A 22877-nucleotide genomic window follows, 5' to 3' on the forward strand; every position below is an offset into this window, starting at 1 on the left:
ACTGGCTTCCCGGTGGCTTTGGAGCATGGCATGCCCAACATGGCATGCCCAACATTTATATGCTGCAGGAGTACCATAAAGCCATGGTGGGGCAGGAAAAGATGGCTTTTTGCTAGCTCAAGAAGGACACCAATTTGCTGCTCCTTTTGGGGCTGGCAAAAAGGGGGATTGGGGTTGTGGCATGCAGTTGCTGCAGCCCCAAGTTGGCTTTCTCAGGGGCGGCTTCAAGCCATCTTTTCAGAGTGGTCTGTTTCACCCAAAAGTCTTCAAGGGCCTTCTCCCCAGCTAACAAAGTGCTAACTGTGGGAGGGAGTACTGTGACTTTGTGTGGTGAACTGACATCCCTGGTGGTGTGAGGGCAACCATCGAATCAGATGGCATTTAGAGACGAACCTTCTAGATGGTTGCCGAGGAGAAGCTGAGAGAAAGAAGCCCTGAGGGAAAAAAGAAGACTGAGCGGGAGCAAGGCCTCGGCCTATGGGCCTGTCTATTAGTCAGGGAGTCAGGTTTGGGAGTATGTTTGGCTGACATGATTATCATTTTGTAATTGATATTTAAGCTTGTGCCTGGAGGACCAGTTGTCCTCCATGTTGTTTTATTCTTTAATGTTCTTAGAACAAACCTTTTCCTTAAATACTGCCTCTTTACAATCCTTTTCACAGCCAAAGGTTGGCTAGTGCCTCACTGATTGTCAGTTACCAGTAGCAGTCCCAGCAATGTCCCAATGCATTGCTAGGGGATAACTGGTTAATCATTGGGTGCTGGTAACAAGTTATTTTGGGATTAAAGGTAGTCTCAAGGGGCCCCATCCAGCTCAGCAGAAGTAGAGTGGGACCATCACATGGTGGCAATGGGTTTCTCTGTTTCTGTCTTACTCCCTGGGAGGGAATTTAAGACAGGGTAGGAAGCAGAGAAAACCTTCACAGCTACATTGTAGTTTTGTGGGATGCTTAGCTTTTCCTGTCAGACAGCTCTGCTGCCCCACCAAGCTACAGTTCCCAGAATTGCCTCTTCTCTTTTTCAAAATAATAATAATAATTTTATTTTTTCAAATTCTGAAAGGTTGCTTTTTCCCTCAGTTTCACAGACAACATTAAACCACCACCACCAACAACAACAATGATCAAAAAGGCTTAAGATACATGTTAGACAAAAAACATGTACAGGGGATGCTTTGCAGGCATTTCACAAAGGGTAGTTATCTGGATGGCACAGTATGTTTCCAACTAGGATAAATACAAAGGTTCATTGAGGAAATCTTTCATGATGGGGCTGGGGTCAAGCAGAAAGTGTTCCTCCATTAGTCAGCAGTTCCTGGTGGTGGTGTGGACAAAAGTGAGGTAACAAAAACTTAGTAAGAGTTGACCAGTGCTCATGAAAGGAGTGTGATATCTTTTGTCCATTACAGATGAATGGAGCTGAATTCCAGAGGTGATGAATGCTGTCACAGATCCAGTAGCCCTAACACACAGATATTGAACCACTTCTTGCTTCAGCTTCAAAAAAACAGGGCCAGCATCCATCCCTTAAGCCCTTTGTAAGGATCAACAATTTCCTCTGCTCAGCATTTCTCTTGCCTCTTCCACAAATCACATATACATATGAACATAAAAGCTGTTGACAGTACACAACAAAAGCAAAAATACAAAATTATTGTTGTAATTGTTGGTGATCCAAGGTGACCCTAAGATGAACCTACCATGGGGTTTTCTTGGCAATATTTGTTCAGAGGAGGTTTGCCATTGCCTTCCCCTGAGGCTGAGAGCATGTGACTTGTCCAAGATCACCCAACAGTTTTTATCGCTGAGCTGGGAATCAAACCCTGGTCTCCAGAGTCAGTAGTGCACTGGTAGTGCTTTAAAACCAAAACTTAAGAAATGGTGCAGTTTCCAGGATTCCTGAAGCAAGGATGTAGTCAGTAGCACTTGGTGGCTCCCACTTGGTCACAGAGAAACATATCTAGGGCCCAGGACAGACTGCCAAGAAACGGCAGCCTGATGGCACCCGTTTTTGCTCCACAAGGATGGCACAGCCCCCAAACAGTGCGCCGTCACTGCAGAGCAAAAAGACCCCGGTATTTCTGGGTTCTTTCTGCAGTGCTGCAGTGATGTCACAAGTGCACCATTGGCGCACTCGTGATGTAAGCAGCGTGCAGCGTCATGTGGACACCACACAGCATTTATGCCACAATGGTGGTGCACGTATACATGGGGTGCCACCATTGTAATGAAACCAGTACATACTAGGGTTAGGGCCTGTGCGGTTGCCATGCGGTCCCTAGCCCTAGTATTGGCTCTGGTACACCGCTTATTGGCGGTATGTACTGTACTGTACTTAGGTTTTGGTAAAAAAGTTTAAAGTGGCAATTTAAAGTGCTGAATCTACTGGGGGATAGAGCTCAGCACTTTGGATAGTTCCTGCAGAAGTCAACCATCTCATTGACATGGAAGCCACATCTGCCATCACTTTAAAAAAATTTTTTTTAATTTATTTATTTAAAAAACCCAGACACAAGTACAAACATACAATAACATACAATAACTTCCATTCTATGCAAGGTATAATGTTTTGTGTGTGTGTGTTTTCCCTTTTTCAGTAAATTGTCTGAACAGTTCTTTCTCTAGAAGAGATTTAAGTCCTTTAGTTGAGTTTTCTTCATATATGCTCCAGTCTTTCAATGTTGTTTTTCTCTTCGCTGATCCTTCTTCATTCTTCTTTTATTCTTATCCTTGCATTCTTACTATTCTTAACTTGCCCCATCCCATCCTCATATCACATACAATTAAAATGCATTCATCTTCCTTCTTTCAAACCCTTCCATTCATCTTCCACTCGCACTAAACTTCCTTCCCCACATTGGACAGTTTTTCTAACACCTGATCTCTGGATTTCCAAAATATCTTACTAGACTAACTTGTTTTCTATTTATAATCTACTTAATATTATTCTAACTTCATAAATTACACTTTGCTACTGTCCAGTTTATATTAAGTCTCTATCTAAATTTAACTCAACTTCTACCTTTCCGTTGTGTATAGTGTGAGACTAAGCAACTTAAAAGAGAAAAAAAAAAGAAGAAAAGAAAAAAGAGAAAAACACAAAATAAACAATATTCTCTCTCTCCGTCTTCTCCCAGTCCTTTTCATTCATATATTTATTATTATTATTTTTGTATTACCCCTATACAGTATTATATTATCCATCATGATCTAACCTTACAACATCCGATTGACATCTAATTAAGTCTTCTCATTATTTCTATATTTCTCTTTCAAGTCTTTCTCCAAATAGGTTAATATTGGTTCCCATTCTTTCTGTATGTCATCTAAAGGTTTATTAGTTAATTTTTGTGTTAGTATATCTATCTCTAACGCATCATATAATTTACTTAACCAATCTCTTATATCCGGAATGTTATTTAATTTCCAATTTTGTGTGAATGTTATTCGGGCCGTGGTTGTCAAATAAAAACATATTTTTTCATGTTTCTTTTCTATTTGGGTATTCCATATATTTAATAAGAAAAACTCTGGTTTTAATTGAATCTTCTTTTTCAAAATGTCTTCTATAATTTTCTTTACACCTGTCCAGTATTGTTTAGCTTTGGAGCAAGTCCACCAGCAATGACAGAATGTCCCTGGTTCCTTGTTGCATTTCCAACATACGTTGGAGCTTTTTTTTGTAAATTTTTGATATTTTTTCGGGGGTAATGTACCATCTAAGGGACATTTTATAAAAATTTTCTCTTAAATACTGTGATTTGGTATATTTCCCCACTTTATTCCAAATATATTCCCAATTTTTTAATTCAATCGTGTATCCTATGTTCTGCAATCCATCTTATCATAGTATTTGTAATAGTTTCTGTTTCTTGATCCAGGCCCAACAATATTTTATATACACCTGCCATCACTTGAGTCATATTCTCATCTACCAGTTGCAGGTCCTCTCAGTCCATGCATGTGATTCCCTTAGAAACAATTAGTCACCTGGTACACTGACCAACAGATGCAGGTGATCTCAAGAACATGGGACAAACTGCTATTATTGTTGCACAAGTATGTGCTGCCTGCAGGCTATACCCCCTTCTCAATCATCCCCAAATGCAGGAGTAGGGAAGCTAATGCCCTCTGGATGCCATCATTCCTAGACATCATGGTAAGGGATTTATGAAAGTTGCCATTCAAAAACATCTGGAGGGTACCAGACTGCATACAATTCTGGTCAAGTGGGGGAGGATATCTATGAAGGAAAAACTTGCTCTACTTCTAATTTGGAATCCAAACTGAACAGCATTATATGCTACAGGTGGTGCATCTGCCCACATGGCAGGCTTTACCTTTAGAGGTGTTCTTCTCAATGCATGGATAGTGGGAGTGAGTGACAAGCATGGCTCTGCTCCTCTTTTCCACACACAGAATTAGAATCACATACAAGGAAGAGTTCAAAAGTGCTTATGAGATGAGCAGGAAGCCTCCTCTGAAATAATGTGTGTGCACATGCATCAGCGTGCCAGCATGAGAGAAATGATCATTTATGGACCACACAGTGTTAATGCTGCAGAAGATGGGGTGAGTCTACACTTGTCAGTATATTCTGGGCTGCCCCCTAATTATTCTAGCCTCATATTCTCTCTGAATTCAGCCCTTACCAGCTCTCTTTTGCTGGAGGTCTTCAGTTCTCACAATGAACAAGGGGTGGCTGCCTTCCTACATTACCCTCATTCAATGCCTGACACAACTGCTGAGGTCAGACAAAGGTTCCCAGCCATGCTATAGATGCTCAGATTGACTGGCACCCACCAGACAGCTGGTAGGGACCCCAAGTGAAAAGACAGCCACCTTTGTCACTGACAAGAGTAAAAAAACAGGCTCCAACCATATATGGAGAGAGATGCAGTAAAAAAAGAGGCACTAGGGACCACATCACAAACATATGATAGCTAATGGAGTGCACAAAAGAATACCGGGAAAAAAAGCAGCATATGTTTCATAGACTATAGCAAAGCACTTGACTATATAAATCATGAAAAGCTATGGAGCGCGCTCAAAGACACGGGGGGTGCCACTACATTTGATAGTCCTGATGAGAAATATGTAGCAAGAACAAGAGGCCACCATCAGAACAGAATTCAGAGAAACAGAGTGCTTCCCAATAGGTAAAGGGGTCAGATAAATCTGGATTCTATCACCTTATTTGTTCAACATATATACTAAAAACATCATAAGCATTTGTAAGCCGCCCTGATCTATTTGGAAGGGCGGGGTATAAATAAATTTTATTATTATTATTATTATTATAAGGAAAGCAGAATTAGGGGCTATACAGACTGCCCCAAAGGGGTGACCTGCAGCTGCCCCTTTCCTAGCTGGATCATGGCCGCGGCAATGTCATGCCGAAGCCCCGATCCAGCCTCTGGAGGGCATAAAAAGCAGTGCCCTGACTCCACCCACAGGCTGGCACAAAGTTCCAGTCTGTACAGGGCCTTAGAATCAGAAAAAGGAGTGAAGATAGGAGGAAGGAACATCAACAACTTAAGATACACAAATGACACCATAATATTAGTGGAAGACATCAGTGACCTGGAAAATTTAATAAGGAAGGTCAAAGATTAAAATGCAAAGGCTGGTTTAATGCTGACCATAAAGAAAACAAAAATAATGACCACAGAAGAAATACATAAGTTCAACCTGGACAAATGAATAAATGGATGAATTTATTACAGCACATGGCCAGCACCAAAATATAGCAAAAATACAAAACATGTAACATCAGGTGTACTGCCGTAGCACAAATATATCAACATTCTACTCCGAACGAAGATATATGTCTTCTATATTTCCAAGTAGAAGGGGAGAATGCCCACAGTCCCATCCCCTATAGCATCACAAAATTCACACATTATTATAAGACATTGGCACAGTCAACAGTCGGATACCACATCCTCATTCCACAAAACCTTTTCAAGATTTAGAAAAAGAATTTTTTTAAAAAACATTGGCATAGTTATACAGTTATCAACAAACTTTTTCAATGCCATATCTGTGACATTTTATATAAAATGGTATAAAGATAAAATATGTAAAAACAGTAAGATGATGGCTCATTATGGACAAACTCTAAAGTATTCTTACTTCATTTGTATTAAAAAGTTTTTACGGCAGGTAACTGCAGCTGCATCCTGCACAAAGAGAAAATTGAAACAGTATGACCAGAATGGTAAGCGCAGTCAAGAAAGAAGAAGAAGACTGAATGGAAAGGCAACTATGAAAGAACTAGAAAAGTTCTTGAAGAGTAAAGGCATACAACTGAGAATTAAAGTTAGAATTGACCAGACTATTGTATTCCCAATCACCATAGATGGATGTGAGAGCTGGACAGTGAAGGAAGCAAAAAGAAAGAAAATCAACTCATTCGAAATGTGGTGTTGGAGAAGAGTGATTAGGATACCATGGACAGCCAAAAAGACAAAAAAATGAACAGATCAGACCAGAGCTCTTCTTGGAAGCCAAGATGATCAAGTTGATGATATCATACTTCGGCAGCATAATGAGAAGGCATAGATCACTAGAAAAAACAACAATGCTATGAAAGGTAAAGGGTAGAAGAAAGAGGGAAAGACTGCAGACCAAATGGATGGATTCAGTTAGGGGGGTTTATAGGAATGGGCATGTAGGACCTGTGCAGAGTAGTGGAAGAAAGGGATAAGTGGAAATGTCTCATTCACAGGGTCACCTTGACTCAATTGACTCAAGGGCAGCTAACAACAAATTTGTTTTTACACACACACACACACACACACACACGTGTGTGTGTGTGTGTGTGTGTGAAACTTAAATGGGCTTACATTGGGTACATTACTTGTAAGATATTGACTATTGGTCATAATATTGACCAAAGTGCACTTAATACTTTTCCCTTTGACTAGAGTGCATTTTGAATTCTGGCTGCAAACCATGATGTCTAGGTTTAGGGCCTCCTCCATGTAACCCATGCTAGACCACAAAGTCATAGTGCTACCAGCAAAGGAAATTGTTGTGGTGACCAATGTCTGAGGTTGCAGCCCTTCAGTGTGCCATATTAAATTAAATTATTTGCCTTTACTAAGTTTGACGCAACAACCAAACGCAAGTTGCATTTTAGGCATATGGCTAACGGGGTACATATGTCTAGAATCTCTTTCAATAGGATATAAGTATGATTAACTTTCTCTGAGCATGGGCCCAGTGTGAACATAACTACTTGACAACAGTGCATGAAATGTCATATATTCAGAACTTATTTTGAGGTCCCTAAAAGCAGCATTCCTAGCACCAGATGAACTTTTGCTCATGAAAAGGCATTTGGAAAAAATCTACAAAGGAAGTTGGAAAAAGTTCAGCAGCAATAAATAGCCATGAATGCTCTTCACAAGGCCAACTTCTGACATACTGTTGTACCCGTCCATATGGAGCCTTGCAGTTTCTAGATGCACATTAGACACCTTGATGAGTGATCAAAGGCAGCAAGAAAGCAGGAACAAAATATGGAACAAACAAGCTCTGACAAAGAGATGTGGATACCTTGCATTTCCCAATCCTTCCTAAACAAAAGAAGCTTCTTGGGGATTTAGGAGCCATAGACTGGATACTTTCTTTGCTGGACTTTGGGGAAGATTCAACTAGATATATCCGGTTGAGGGAAATTACCTTTCTTTGGACTAGAATTTCCAGAATACCCCAGCTCTGAGAAAAGTATGGGTGCCACAGTTAAAACGTTAACTTTTCCCAGCTCTGGAATGCCTGTCATGGCTATGCCACACAAGAAAAGAATGAACCCCAGCAGAGAGTAATCCTACAAAACTACCCAGATTCTGGAAACATAGAAAGCTATTTTATGCTAGACCAGACCATGTCACCCAATACAGTCAAGACAGCATGGTAGCAGTAGCTCTCCAGGATTTTTGACAAGATTCCTTCTTAACCCTGGTGGAAGATTCCTGTCATTCCCTGATGTTCTCCCATTCAAAAATTAACCAGGCTTAACTTTGTTTAGTTTCCAAAATCGACATCAGGTGTGCCCTCAGGAGGATACTGCATTAATATTCCATTATTAAGAACAATACAGAAGGCAAGAGTATACACTGGGGGGCAGGATTAAAATGGAATAAAATCTTGCTTTCTATAAATACTGACTTCAAACACCAGGCACAGCAACACACAAACAAGCTGTGCAGCCAAGAAAGTGGTGCCTCTCTGTCCTATGCAGAAAAGGACATAACTACACCCCTGCCTGTCTTTACAGGAAACACCTGGCAGCAGCAATGACTATAAGAACCATATGCCACACCTCTCGGCAATGGGACAGACACTTTCAGAGCTTTACAGGTTGAGCCTTCACTGAGTCTAGACTGTTTTTTCCCTTTCTACACCTCAGATCCCACTAGCTACCAAAGAAGAATTAATTCTTAGCTCCATGATTTTTATCCCAAGACAAGGACAAAGTTTATATCCACCTTCCCATTGTGCTGTGACAGCCAGTCATATTATTTTAAAATGAGTGCAGCTCCTTCAGGTTCCTTTAAACTCAAGGCCAATTAAGAAGACAAAACACGCACATGCTAAGGACACCTTCACAGGGCTATTGAGGACACAAGCAGTAAAAGGAAGGGCTCTGTTTCCAGCAACAGAGCACACGTATTGCATGCCAGACGTCATAGATTCTATACTCCCAGGTATCTAAGAAAACATAGGTGGGAATTGCATGCCATGCAGGTCAGACATGGCCGACTCTGCCTAGTACTGCAGACCTGAACCACTTCCCAGAACCATTCCCTTCAGAAAAATTATTCGCACAAGACAAACAATCATTTGTGGAAGCCTGCAAGTGTGGCAGTTCTCCCTAAAACATAAAAAGGGAAAGGGGGGAGGTAAGAGAAAGAATACAGGAACACTTTTAATACTACCTGATTTGTTTTGGCATGAGCATTCATGAATTTCAAACCACTTCTTCCAATGAATTACAATATTCAGGTCAGAGGGATTTAAGCACATTTGCATAGTTGTGGGGGGGTGTACAATCTGTAATGTGATACAAACTGTGATACTGGCCATAAACCTTCAAAGGGTTATGTAAGCTGATATAGGTTTCTCAAGTAGCTGGCCTGTTAGCCTTAAAGTGTCAGAGCTTATTCAAACATTAGGTCCTTGATGTTAGAGACTTCCTGATGAGAATACTTTTTTTTTTTTACGTATGCAGGTGTGGATGAGAACTTATATATTGATACATGCAGTATGTGAAGAAATCATCACTTCTGTTAACGGTCTTTGTAAATCTACCTCAATTGAGCTGTTTCCTCTTTGAATCTTTAACTGATTTCTTTTGTTCCAGAACAATGACCTGTTGGTTGGTGGTTGTATGTCCAGAGCAACAGAAATGTTCTGCAATTGTTTTTCAAGTATAGCCATTTTTAATGTGAGATTTCTGCCATTTTTCATGTGACAGAATATGGAAGGGCATTTCTGTCTGTCATTCTGCATGTACTTGTTTTAAAATAAAATGTCTTTGTAGAAGAAGCACAGTGTGTACCATGAGGCAAAAATGGACCCCCAAGTCCTACAACTTGCCCCGTCTTGACTGAAAAGGACTTCAGATAGCAAATCTACAAAAGACCCCCTCCAACAGTTTGAGAGAAATGTTGTTAGTCAGAGTATAAAACAGCAATGCATAATAGGACTAACTCAGTATAACCAAAGCAGTTTCTTATGTTTGCATGATATTTATTATTTTATTTTATTTATTAGTGACATATATACTGTATCCCAACTTTCATTGAATAAACTCAGGGGATTGTGTGTGGTTCTCCCTATTCCAACATTGTCTTCACAGCAGCCTTATGAGGTAGGCCATGCTGAGAAAGAGAGATTGATGATCACCCAGTGAACTTCATGGCTCACTGGGGAATTGAACCCAAATTTCCCAAAATCCAGTCCAACTCTCCAAGCAATATATCACACCCATCTCCATCAAACATTGCCCATATATACTATCAGCCTTTTCCCACCCACTCCTCTCTAGATGTGTCAGATTACAACTCCCACAACCCTTCCCAGCACTTTGGAAGTAGCTGCCCAACCTTATCTGAACACCACAGAACAAATCCATCCACATCTTTGCCCTTGGATTTTTCATCACAGCAGTGCCACCATCCATAGCTGGCCAGGCAGCTTGAGCACAGCTCCAAGCTGTTGCCAGAAGAGAAGCTATGAATAACCACTCCACCTTTCCCTTCTGAGGAAGGACTCTGACCCTCTGAGCATGGGCAGCCTTGGCTTGTCAACTGGTATCATTTTACTTTCAGCCCCTTCAAATTCTCAAGGTCAACCAAAGGGAATACAAGATCAGATTTCATCCTGGTCTTATGCAAAGGAAGGTCTGCGGTCACTCTGCCTGTTTCTCTTTCACCTAACAGCCCAATTGTTCCTTATGAAGAAAATAAAAATAATAATGCATAATACTTTATAAAAGTGATAAGTCCAAAGGGTCAGGGGGAATGCAAACTTTACGTTGTTCCATTTATTAAGGAAAGAGGAGTGAGACAGTGTCATCTTTGTCTGCCCACATGAGATGGCATTCACAGAAATAAGGGGGGGGGGGGTGCTGTTGCTGTGTTTGCCTCTCCTTCGGATTGATAAGAGCGAACACAGGCTCTACCAAAGCAAATTAAATAGAAACACATTAAATCTCAGCATGCTGGGAAAGAACATGGCCACTTAATGGCCTGTCTCCCTGTTCGTTCTACCTGCCCAGCTGCTCACTGTGGATTGTTGTTGTTGTTGTTGTTAACTACCTTCAGGTTGACTCCAACTCGTGGTGACCCTGTGTATGAGAAATTTCCAAGGCTCCCTTGTTCTCCACTGCTCTTATTGGGTCCTGTAAATTCATACATGTGACTTCCCTAATAGAGAATATCCATTTAACATGGGGTCTTCTTTCTGCTTCTCTATAACTTTCCTGGTATTATTGTCTTTTCTAATGAGTCATGCCTTCTCATGATGCTTCCAAAGTATGACAGCCTCAGTTTGATCATCTTGGCCTCCAAGGAGGTTTCAGGCATGGTGTGTTCACACTGTGGATGGGCAACTTCAAAACCTTTCCCTGTTTTTGATGGTTCTTTTATCTTTAAACCAGATTGGGACTAGAGGACAGGCCTTCAGACATGGCAGGGCTGGGCAACCTGTCGCCCTCCGATGTCTTTGGCTTACAATTCTCATAAGGTTTACTCAGCACAGTCAGTAGTTAAAGGATTATGGGAATTCCACTCAAACCCAAAATGTAGAAGGCCCACCCCTGAAACAGAGGACATCTTCAAATACCACCACATAGAGGACTGTTCCACTCAAGTCCAGTGTAAAGATAAAGAGCCATAAAAAGAGAGCCCAACTATACTGAGCACCTGGACAGGAGATTAAGCTGCAGGCATAAATGTCACAGGACCATTTATGGGATGACACCTTACATTTCTATCATAAAGTTCTTAGTCCTAAATACAGTATTCATTTACACATGTAAATTAGCAGATGCACACTGTATGCAAATCTGCTTCCTTATTTGTCCTCTTCTTTTGGCAACATGGCATTACCTACCCCCACACCACCACTTCTCACATGTGTGATTTCCTTTTCCCTAAAAATATTCTCATCCTCAGACTACAAATGATGTTTTTGACACCACAACACTCTAGTTCTTTTGGACTTCTTCATGGAGGTGCTGTCTACCTCTGCTCTCCTCTAAGTGCTCCCCCCCCCTCTCTCTCTCACACTCACACAAAAGATGATATGATTGTCATGTCTGGCCATATGCAGAACCATTTTATTAGAAACAAACACACTGAAATTCCAGAACAAGGTAGCCTAGGTTCATTCTGGCTATGGTGGAACCCCTTCAAAGAATGATTTCATCTTAGAGGAATGACTCTGAAAAGAACCAGTTTATGAGACAGGACCCAGGGGGCACAAGACAAAGAAAGAAGGAAGCAGGAGCAGGATGTGTGAGGGAACAGGGACTTGAGGCTTCTGAGGCTGCATCTGCATCGCACAATTAAAGCAGTTTGACATCACTTTAACTGCCATATGGCTGTATCCTATGGAATTCTGGGATTTGTAGTTTTGTAGCATATTTAGCCTTCTCTGTCAGAGAGTTCTGGCACTACAACAAATGACAAATCACAGGATTTCATAGCATTGAGCAATGGCAGTTAAAGCAGTGTCAAAATGCATTAATTCTGTAGTGCAGATGCAGTCTGAGACTGCATATAGCTGAGAATGAATTAAACAAATGTAGAGAAACATTGGCAGCAGCTGAAATAACTATTAAGCATATCCATATTAGTTTTCTTTGGCCTGTTACAGACTGCCAAAATAAAGCTGCTTCGGGTCTCTTTGGAGGTATGCTATTTAAATGATGCATGGATCCTAAGAGTCCGGAGGTTGCGCCAAAGCCACACTCCATTCCTAAGCACTGGAGTGCAGCTTTGGTGCAGCTTCCGGATTCTTCGGATGCATGCATCATTTAAATAGCATACCTCCAAAGAGACCTGAAGCAGCTTTATTTTGGCAGTCTGTAACAGGCCTTTGTCAATAAGAGATCTTGGTCACAAGGGACACATACCCACACTGAGTACTCATGTGCAAGTGCCCTTTTCCAGAAGTTTGCATTCCATGTTTGGATGTTGCAAGGGATCATGCAAATGGCACAAGTGACATCAGGGCCAGCGGTGTAACCCAGGTCACTGTGACACTAGGTCCTCCAAGTATTTTAGTAGTGGGGACAAGCTATTGCCTCTCTAACCAAAATTGTGGGAGTGATCTTGAAATGAGAGCAAAATCACTGAGGTACACAGAAGAGCAAGTGATATAGTAATAAGTGGCTTTAACTCCCCTCACATTGATTGGACAAAGGTATCTTTTGGCCATGACAACGAGCTAAAATTTCTAAATGTCTGGAACATATGTGTCACAGAACAACTAGTTCTAGGAGGTGACCCTGTACTAGAAGATGCAAAATTGACAGAAATTTTGAAGATGGAGGTGGGGATATTTTTTTCTGGGGAAAAATGAATTTTGGGAAACATGGAAAAATTGTGATATTAGCCTCCTATACAGATTGAAAATCACAATTACTTTAGGAACATAAAATGCAGTATGTTTGTAATATGATATAATTACATGGACAACGTTTTTGGAATAAAACCATCATGTTTGGAATAGTAAAATACAATTCAGTCAAACAATTGTTACCAACTGAATCTCCTTTTTAGAATATTTATTTTATTTTATTTGTTACAATGTCCTAATGTGTAAGGAACCTTTTTTGTTTTGTCACTTTATTACAAGCAGGCAAAAACAATTAAAACAGAAGAAACCACCAATAATAAAACAGAAAATTATCCTGTCTCCTCTAGTCTCTCATGGTGTTAAAAAGACACAAAGAATTTATTCCCCTAAAGAAAACTGAGAAAAAGGATACCAAGACCACAAATTGCAATGAGCAGATATTATACATTGTCTTACATTTAAAAAATCTTCCCTTTATGTAGTTGTTAGAAATAATTTTGGGGATAAATATACGAACATTTTATAGTACCGTATTTTAAGGCGTATAAGACGACTGGGTGTATAAGACGACCCCTAACTTTTCCAGTTAAAATATAGCGTTTGGGATATACTCGCCATATAAGACTACCCCTCTTCCAACGCAAACCAAATAATTTTTTTTTAAAAAATCAGATTTGATTTCAATATGGTAATTTTAATTCAAATGATTATGACATGCAGGTACTTAGCAGGAAAACTTGTTGTATACAAAGTCTGCTTGGATTGGTCAGCTCTCCCTGCCTGCCCAGCCCTCCCTATCTCCAAGACTATCAGAGCGGTATTGCAAACATGGGTCTTTTTTCCATACCCTGGGCGTCCCGGATGCCTGCAGCTTGTTCCACCCTTCAGTTACATATGCAGCGACTGCAGATTCTCCAGTCTGGCTCAGATGTTTCAGCACCTGCCCTATAAGATGACACCGGGCATATAAGACGACCCCCAATATTTGAGAAGATTTTCCTGGGTTAAAAAGTAGTCTTATACGCCTAGGGTTGCCATAGTGCCGGACCTGAAAACCGGGGAAAATGTAGGACCAAATTTTCAAATGTAGGACACACAAAAATGTGTCCTACATTTGAAAATTCTGTCCTACATTTTCCCTGGCGATTGCGGCGGGGAGCAGAGGCCAAGCGGCGAGGGAAAGCCTCCACTTAAGGAGGCTTCCCTTCCCGCCTGGGCCCCGGGCCTCACCGCGATCGGAGGCCAGGATCGGGGCCTCTCCTCGTTCCTGGCCCCGGCTGGGACCAGGAAGGAGGGGAGGAGGCCTGCGACGATTGCCGCGGCCTCCCCTCGTTTCTGGCCCCCACGGAGGCCAGGAAGGTGGGAGGAGGCTGCAGGGAGGCAGGGAGGTTGGCGCGGCTGCGCCCAAGAGGCGCCGCCTCCCTGCAGCCTCCTCCGCACCAGGCCTCGCTGCCCTCCTTTTCCTCCGCGTGGCCATGCGCAGTGGAGGAGGAGGAGGGCAGCAAGGCCCCAGGGTGGCTTAGCAACCCCGCTGCAACCAGGCTTTTCCCGGTTTTTGGCTGCACCCGTGCTGTGACCGGGCAGGTGCAGTCAAAACCGGGAAAAACCCGGTTGCAACCGGGTTATGGCAACCCTATATACGCCAGAAAATACAGTAAATATTTCATTTCTCATTCTAAAAGAAACTGTCCCCAAAAACCCCCCCCCCCTTTCCCCCATTTCTAATTTTCCATTTTTTGGAAAAAAGTTTTCAGGAAAATAATATAGGAAAAGTGGTTTTAAAAAAATCATTTTTCCTCCCTCAGCTTTCACATCGCTGTCCTGGACTTGGTCCTACATGGTGCTTCCAAGGAGCTGCCATAAGATACAAGTGTTGCTGAATTAACTGCAAACATTGACCACAGCACTGTGAGATGTAAATTAGATTTAAGTAGAAACACAAAACTCCCACAGCCATGTTTGCCTTCAAAAGAGGACACTTCACTAAAATGAGAAATGCTAACAAGGAAGTTGAAAGGAAAAGACAAAACTGTCAAATCTCTCCAAGATGCCTGGGGGGCTTTTTCTAAACCACAAGAATACAGGCTCAGCTACAATATATATCAAAAGTCTGGAAAGGCAGTACAAAGTCCAAGAGGTCACCAGCATGGTTAACAAGATTGTGAAGAGCGCTTTTAAAGAAAGAGGGAAAAAATTCTCCAGAAACTTCAACTCTTATCTAAATGAGGAGAACCAAAAGGAACACAATATGCACAAAGGAAAAGCAAATCTTCTGTAAATTAATGATGGCAATCATGTTTGGAATACTACACATATTTTAGGACCATTTCACTCTACAAAATTTCATCACTGTGATTCAACATAACTGCCATGGTTTCATCCAATGAAATCCAATGATTTATAGTTTGGTGAGGCACTTAGAATTCTCTGGCTGAGAATCCTAAAGGCCTCTTTCTCTATTCCCAATCCCATGATGGAGCTGTGGTACTCAACGTGATGGCTGCCAAGCTGAACAGCATTACAGAAGATTACATACTGTACCTTCCAACGATCCCAATTTGGAAGGGACAGTCTTGATTTCTCTCTCCTCCTCCCATTTCCCCCCATTACCCTCATCTTACTTCAGTGTGCAAATTGAGTTTAAAGTGAAAAAGTAGTTTACATACAATTGCTGGGGGAGGGAAGGAAATCAGGGAGCAGGATCTTGCCTTTCTCAGTTGAAAATAAACTACTGCCACTAATCCTACAATGGTCCCAATTTGTCAGGGACAGTCCTGATTAATCTCCTGTCATCCCACTTTTTAGCTGCTTTTAAAACGGTCCAGCTTTCCTCTCCGCCTCTCGCTTTACTCCTTCATCCTCAGTTTATTTCAGTTGACGCAAACACAGTTCAAAGTATCAAAGTACTTTACGCTCAATTAACTCAGGGAATGGCAAAGAGAAGAAGGGAAATAATCTTGCTTTTCCCAGTAGGCTCAATCAAAAGCAATCCGCTGTCACCTCCCCTAGCTTATGTGTTCTTCTTCACTGATAAAGATGGGAAGAAGGGTCTCACCCCAGGGAACCTAGCATTCTGCTGCTGCCATCCCCCCAAGCAAGACAACAGAGATGTCACAGCAAAAAAATGTCCCCTCAGAGGACAACAGCAGAAAGGAGCCAAACAAATCAGGAGGCAGAAGCTGTGGAAGAGAGAGCAGAGGGAAAGGTCCAAAGCTTCACCCCTATGCTCATCCCTCAAAGGGAAGCAGCACACCAAGAAGAGTCCCTCTTTCTTTTCAGGGGAAGGGCCTTGGGTTGCCTTGCTACTGCCTGGTGTCGCACCCTCTGATGGTGTCACCTGGTGCTGTCTGAACCCCCCACCTTCTAGTGACACCATTGGATCAAAATTCCTGGATGAGGGCAGGGCAATCATGACTAGGGTTGCCATAGTTGGCGAACTGAAAACCGGGACAAATGTAGGACAAGGTTTAAAAATGTAGGACTTTTTTTTTTAAATTTCCTAGACAGGAAAAAAAAAAAAGGTCCTCCATTTTTGAACCTGGTCCCCTCCTCCTTCCCGGCCTGGGCGGAAGCCTCGGCCGGCTCCCAGGCCGGGAAGGAGGGCGAGGGCCACCCCTCATCGCGGCCATCGCCGCGGTGGGAAGCGGCCTCCTCCTCCTCCTCCCTGGCCTTGCTGGGGCCCAGGAGGGAGCGTCTCCGCGGCTGGAGCTCCAACCGCGGAGAGCCCTCCCAGGCCTCAGCAAGGCCTTGGAGCCGCCGCGGCGGCTGAGGTGGCCGCGGTGGGCGGGGCCGTCCCGGTTTGGGCGCCAAACCGGACCAGGACCGGGACGGCACCGCCCAAAACGGGACTGTCCCGCCGGGGGGTGGGATATGGCAACCCTAATCATGACTAATACTTAAGATGAGTATATGTTCCCTCTAGTACCAAAAAGCAACAGGCCTCTAGATATTGTAGGAAGGTGGTGTCACACTAATGTTCTCCTACCAGGCTTTCCAGAGTCCAGTGGCTGGCTACTGTGTGAACAGGATGCTGATCTGCAGATGCTCTTGATTTGATTCAGCATGGCTGCTCCTATACAATCGTACCTATAATGTATGTATTAAGAATGCTAGAATAGGACTATAGTTTTTTATGTTTCCAAGATGCAGCTTTTTCAAATAAAAGTAGAATCTTGGTTAACAAGGACTGTAGGCGTTGTGAACAGGTGCAGAGAAATAAAAAGCAGCAACTAGTCATGTTAGCTGCTGTCTGTACTTTGAAAACAACAACATAAGAAAGAAAAACCTTCCACCTAGATACCCTTAAATATGCCCCAAGAAAAACTGGTTTCTGAGACTTGAATAATTGAGAGAATATCAGCATTGGTGGCATAGGTTCTGTTATTCAAGGAGAGGAAAAGGAGCCATACACAGTAACAAACCTTTACCCTCTGGTAAAAAGTTACTAGAAAACTTAATGCCAAACTATAAAGCCTTAAAAAAAATAAGACAGAAAAATAACGACTACAGCAGGAGTGGTTGAAAACTGCAGTTGGGAAGGGAGTGCTTACTGCACTAGTGTCACCCTAACCTTGATGAATATGCTGTTTTCTTGGGGCAGGAGAAATGTGATATTCAAATAATTGCCCTCCCATAAACAGAAGCTGCCATTATGTGAAAAAATAACTTAGGATGCTGGACTTTATCACATGGGCACCTATGTGCTTCCATCCCAAAAATGGTTAAAGTGTTGGCATCCCGGAAAAGCAAGCCAATTCGCTAATGCTTATCAGACACAGAGCACAACAAGGGGTTAAAAGCACATTTCTTAGGGAAGGAAGTGGGTTGACAGCAATTTGGGTTTCTGACGGATGAGGACAAATCCCCGTTGCTAGCTTTGAAATAATTTTTTTGCGTATGCTCCAAATTGTCATTTCTACAAGTGCATCCGCACACATGCTCCAGAGAGGGAAGGGAAATGGGCAGGAAAATCCTCTTTGCCCCAGAAGCTGTTTCAGAGGAAGGCAGGCTGGGGTTTCCCTTTGCAAACTCCCGTAAAACCACAAACACACACACTAGAGAGAAAGAGGAGGTGGCTTCTCCATACACCTGCCTGATTTCAGCGAGGGCTGAAACTCCTAGAGGCCCTCCTTTTCCAGGACATGTCCACCATTTCTCCCTCCTGTACAGGAGGAATTCCAAAACATCCTCTCCTTCTGCCTTCTCTCACCAGCTGCTCCCTGCTGCAGGAAGAAGAGAGCAGCTAGACAAGGGAAAGAGGCGTGTGTGTTGTGTATGTGTATCCCTTTAAGAACAAGGCTTTCTCCCTCTCCTTGGCACAGTAAGGAACCCTGGGAAATGTGGGAACAGTGAGGATCAGGGACTTTGTTTTCAGATGGCTGCTATTATGCAAATGAAATGGAAATGCAAATACGGTAGTTTTGTGAAAATGCTTATTTCTTGATTCACCTCATTTTCTGTCTGGAGTTTGACCGATTTGTGCGCAGCGTTGTCTGAAAAGCAACTGCAAAATTGTCCCTAATGCCCTGGATGACCCTGCATTGTGACCAGTTTAACCTTCCAATTTTCCCCATGTGAAAAAGTCCTCTGTGCATTTAATAGCAATTACAGTATAGTGGAAGGGTTGGAACTCCACTCCTAAGCAAATACCTCTACTCTGGGTATTCTCTGTCACATGCATAAAGAACAAAGACAGTCAAGCACACAAATATTGTTGCTTGGCTCTTAATTAATCAGCACTAAGCACTGCATGAACACTAATATGCACACCCACTCCTTAAGTCGATCTTCAGAGGCATAGGGACTAGACTTTTGCTTTTAAAAACTCAAACTCATATTCCCAGGACACTAATTTGAACATTGCATAAAGGTATGCATATGCATAAAGTCACAGAACACATTGCCTTGCAATAAGCTGTCAGTTCCCTACACATATGCCGGATACACTATTGCAGAACCTACGCAAACCAGCCCAAGCCTCAGAACATGACATATGTAAAAGAAATCTATGATGTTTAACAACTTTAGGTTAAAGAGTATGTCACTTTCTCACATTTGACAAGGCTCTGAGAACTTTTGTCTGCTGGACTAAATCCTGTACTAAATGATTCATTCTCCCCTGCCCTCTTTCTCCTCCTGTCCCTTCCCTCTCACACTCATCACAACCCTTTTAAAATGCAGCCATTTTTTTTTAAACATTTCTGCATCTGTATCAATTAACCCCACAGGGTCAGGGGCCTAGGCACTTCTGCAGACACTTAAGCAATGGCCTTTGACATCCATGCTCATTTGCATGGTACATCAATGGCAAGCTTAATTGGGAACATATGTGAAAAAGCATCCTGACATTTCCCTGAGGGATGGAAGAGTAGAAAACATACTCAGACTCTGAAAACCTCCCTGTACCATGAAAACTCAGGCTATGATAAATCTGTCAGCCTTTAAGAAGTGCTACAATACTCTATTGTTTTTGCTGCAATAACCTAAAGAGGATTACCCCCCCCCCCCACAGATGCATACTTCAATCACTTATGATGGGGTGAGAGGTTTACAAGAGCATCTAAATCCCACAGAACAGGGCTGGTGCCTACAGTTCAAATTTCTGCAGAGGCCTGCCCTTCTAAAAAGGGACTAGCAATAGCATCTACACTTCTATACCACTTATCAGTGAACTCAGTGCTCTCTAAACATTTACAATCTGTAAGCCAATTGCTCCCAAGAAGCTGGATACTAATTTTACTGAGCTACAAAAAACTGAGTCAACCTTGGAGCCCTGGAATCAAACTCACAACCGTGTGGCTGCTGTACCAGCACTGAACCACTGCACCACCAGGGCTATCACCTAGTATCGATTACTGACCATGTTCTTTATTGTCAAAGTCTGTTCAACTGCCTTCCCAGAGTGCCCAAGCAATGACAAAAATGAGGATATGGAGTAACATCCTTCACTCACCTTTTATTCTACCCATGCCTGACAGTGACAATGGAGTGAAGCAGACAGAGAGGTCAGGTGTCAAGGCGAACTTTGCCCAAGTGCCCACAAAAGTTGGGGACAGCACTGAACTCAAGGCTGAAGGGAACAAGACAAGGGATCCACAGATTTATTATTTTTTTAAAAAAGCAGGCTCTGATGGCAGTGTGGAAAAGCTGTCATTTTCTCTCTACTGAATGCCTTGAAATCACACACTCCCCTAGCCATTCTGAGATGGGGGGGAGGGGGAAGGTAGCTTTCATGAGCAACCATCAAAGTCCACTACTTCCAGGAAAAGGAAATGTCATTATACTTCAGATGGGAGTAGCTAAACATGCACTACTTTGTACCTCAGACCTTTTATTGCGGAATGAATGAAAACCTAAAGCCAATGGAACATGTTTTCCATGCGGCCAATTTCGTAAAGGTTCCAAAACAAATGCACACTTTTTTTTGACCTTGGAAAGTCTAATGACCTTCATGAAGACCAGGACAGAATTGGGAGCTCTGGCATGGAGGAACCATCTACATATACTCTGCCTCCTTGTAACTCTCTTTCCACTGGTGTGACATTCTGTCTAGCAGGATAAAGTCAAACTTGACAGAGCATACCTACTCTTCTTTCCTACCCCTCCCAATCAGTCTAATAGCCAAAGATTAATGTGAGCGATAGCTACTTGTTACAACTCAGTCTTGCTGCCATGGCAGCTGTTTTCATGATACCCAGAAAGCAGGCCTGGCTCAGTTGAAGTCATGAATGCCAGTCCTCCTTCAAAGGAAAACAGGGACTTGCATACTGGGAGCACCTGTTTTTATGCCAGGCATCTCTAACTGAGCTCTCTTCTTCCTGTCTTCATTTCTTCTTCTCTGCATCCAAGATTCATTCACAATTTAATGGCCTGTCTTCTACTAGTTTCTGAAACAATATATATTTTAAAAAAGAATCATAACATTACAGAAATAATTGTAATAATAATGCCTGGTCTCCTAGTGGATCTGAATATGCCTAAACAATAGCTACAAGTCAAAAGCATTTAGTGGTGCTCAATACTTAGATAGGTGGCGATAGGGAGGATGAAGAATAAATAGTGCGTTGGCATAGTGCAATTTTGTTCAAGAGGGCTGTTCTGTGGATAAGTGGACAACAACTAGATATCCCACCAATGGGCAGAAAGTCCAAGGAGGCAGCTTCCAGCTGAATAGCAGGAGAAACATACTAACAATAAGAGCTGTTTTGCAGTGGAACAGACTGTGCTTCTGCAGATAGTGGGGTTTCCTTTCATGGAAGGATTTAAGCAGAGAATGGATGGACCACTACTCAGGGACACTATAGCTGTATCCTGGCTATAAAGCCAACACTGACCAGGTGTACAGACTAGATTATCTCCATAGTGACCTCCATCATTATGACCCTTCAGTATACTACATGGGGCTCTGTAGAAGAGATATAATAATATGAAGAAGAATGTACATACATGTACATGCATTTGTCTTTGCCATAGCTCCAAGACTGTTAAAACTAGACATCTAAAACTCAGCATACTTACTGAGGGTACCTCAGGGGTGTGTGCCTCAGGGTGACATGGGGCTTTTTAATGGATTAATAAATTAATGTTTATTTTGTTTCTGTAGCATGCAGGGAGCCAGCATGGTAGTAGTTTGAGTGTGGGGCTAGGATTCTGGAGATCAGGGCTTGATTCCCTGCTCAGCCATGGAAACCCGCTGAATGATCTTGAGTGAGTCACATCGCTCCAGAAATCTCTGAAGTAGGTTTGCCTTAGGGTCGCCATAAGAAACAACTTGAAGTCAAACAACAACAACATGCAGTACCAACTCCAGTCACTAGGTGATAGATTTTCCTATAGAGGAAAGAGCAAAGTGTAGTCAGGCCTAGCATATTCAGTTCTCCAAAAAACATCTAGTTAGCTAAAGATAGCTGTTTCCTTCTGCAGAAAGCCTGAAAGTGAAGTGGATGGTGGAAGAGAAAGACAAGCTAAAAAAAGGAGAAGAAGGAGAAGGAGAAAGAGGAGAAGGAGAGAAGAGGAGATGAAGGAAAGAGAAGAAAGAGTGAGTTCTGGGGTAGAGGAAGAGAATGATGACTCTCTTTGTATAATGGTTTTAAGTGTATTTGCTTTAACTTTGTTAGCTGTGTTGGGTCCCAGCACTGGGGAAAGGTAGAGACATAATGAATTCATTGTCTTTATAATCAACAATACTGTCACTACCAGCACTTGATGGAAGGAAGAAAAAGAGTGCCTGGATTGTTATTCAGTCACCCTTCCGTTTTTGCAGACTTCAAATCCATGTCCCTTTTCCATTTGCAGGCGGCAACCAGAGGGGAACAAATGGAGCGTGTGCTGCCATTCAAGCCAATGGGGCTTGAATACCAGTGGCTTTCTGTTTTTGTGGGGGGGGGGGGGCAGAACGGAGGGGCTACTGTGTAAAGAGAAAGACGATTTAGTTTCATGAGAAAGAAAGAGCACTGGGGTAGATGGATAAAGGAAGAGGAAGACTGCCTTGATACTACAGTTGGTGTGGCTGAAGGAAGGATAACCGTACCTAGGTGAGGGAAGTAAGGGAAAGAACATGAGGGTGGATTACAAATTCAGTATTTTCTTATAAAAGAGAAAAAAGGCTGACTAGAGCACTTCTGTCCTCAGCTGTTTTACCCCCAGGCTGATTCAAATTTTGCAGAGCTGTCCATCATTCACCCTATTGCCCCAAAGCAGTTGCTACTTGGCCCCAGGTCACTGGCTAACTGCAGAACCATCAATGTTTTCTTAAGGTCCATATAATCAAAATGTTTTTCAAGG

General features: G+C 42.4%; 1 protein-coding gene across 1 annotated transcript in view; it reads right to left on the bottom strand.

The window, feature by feature from the left end:
• Window positions 1-22877, bottom strand: part of PPP1R1A (protein phosphatase 1 regulatory inhibitor subunit 1A) — a 107042-nt gene that overhangs the window by 51546 nt on the left and 32619 nt on the right. The gene's annotated exons all lie outside the window — the stretch shown is intronic.

The sequence above is a fragment of the Sceloporus undulatus genome, chromosome 2 (genome assembly GCF_019175285.1).
Source record: "Sceloporus undulatus isolate JIND9_A2432 ecotype Alabama chromosome 2, SceUnd_v1.1, whole genome shotgun sequence".
Taxonomy (NCBI): domain Eukaryota; kingdom Metazoa; phylum Chordata; class Lepidosauria; order Squamata; family Phrynosomatidae; genus Sceloporus; species Sceloporus undulatus.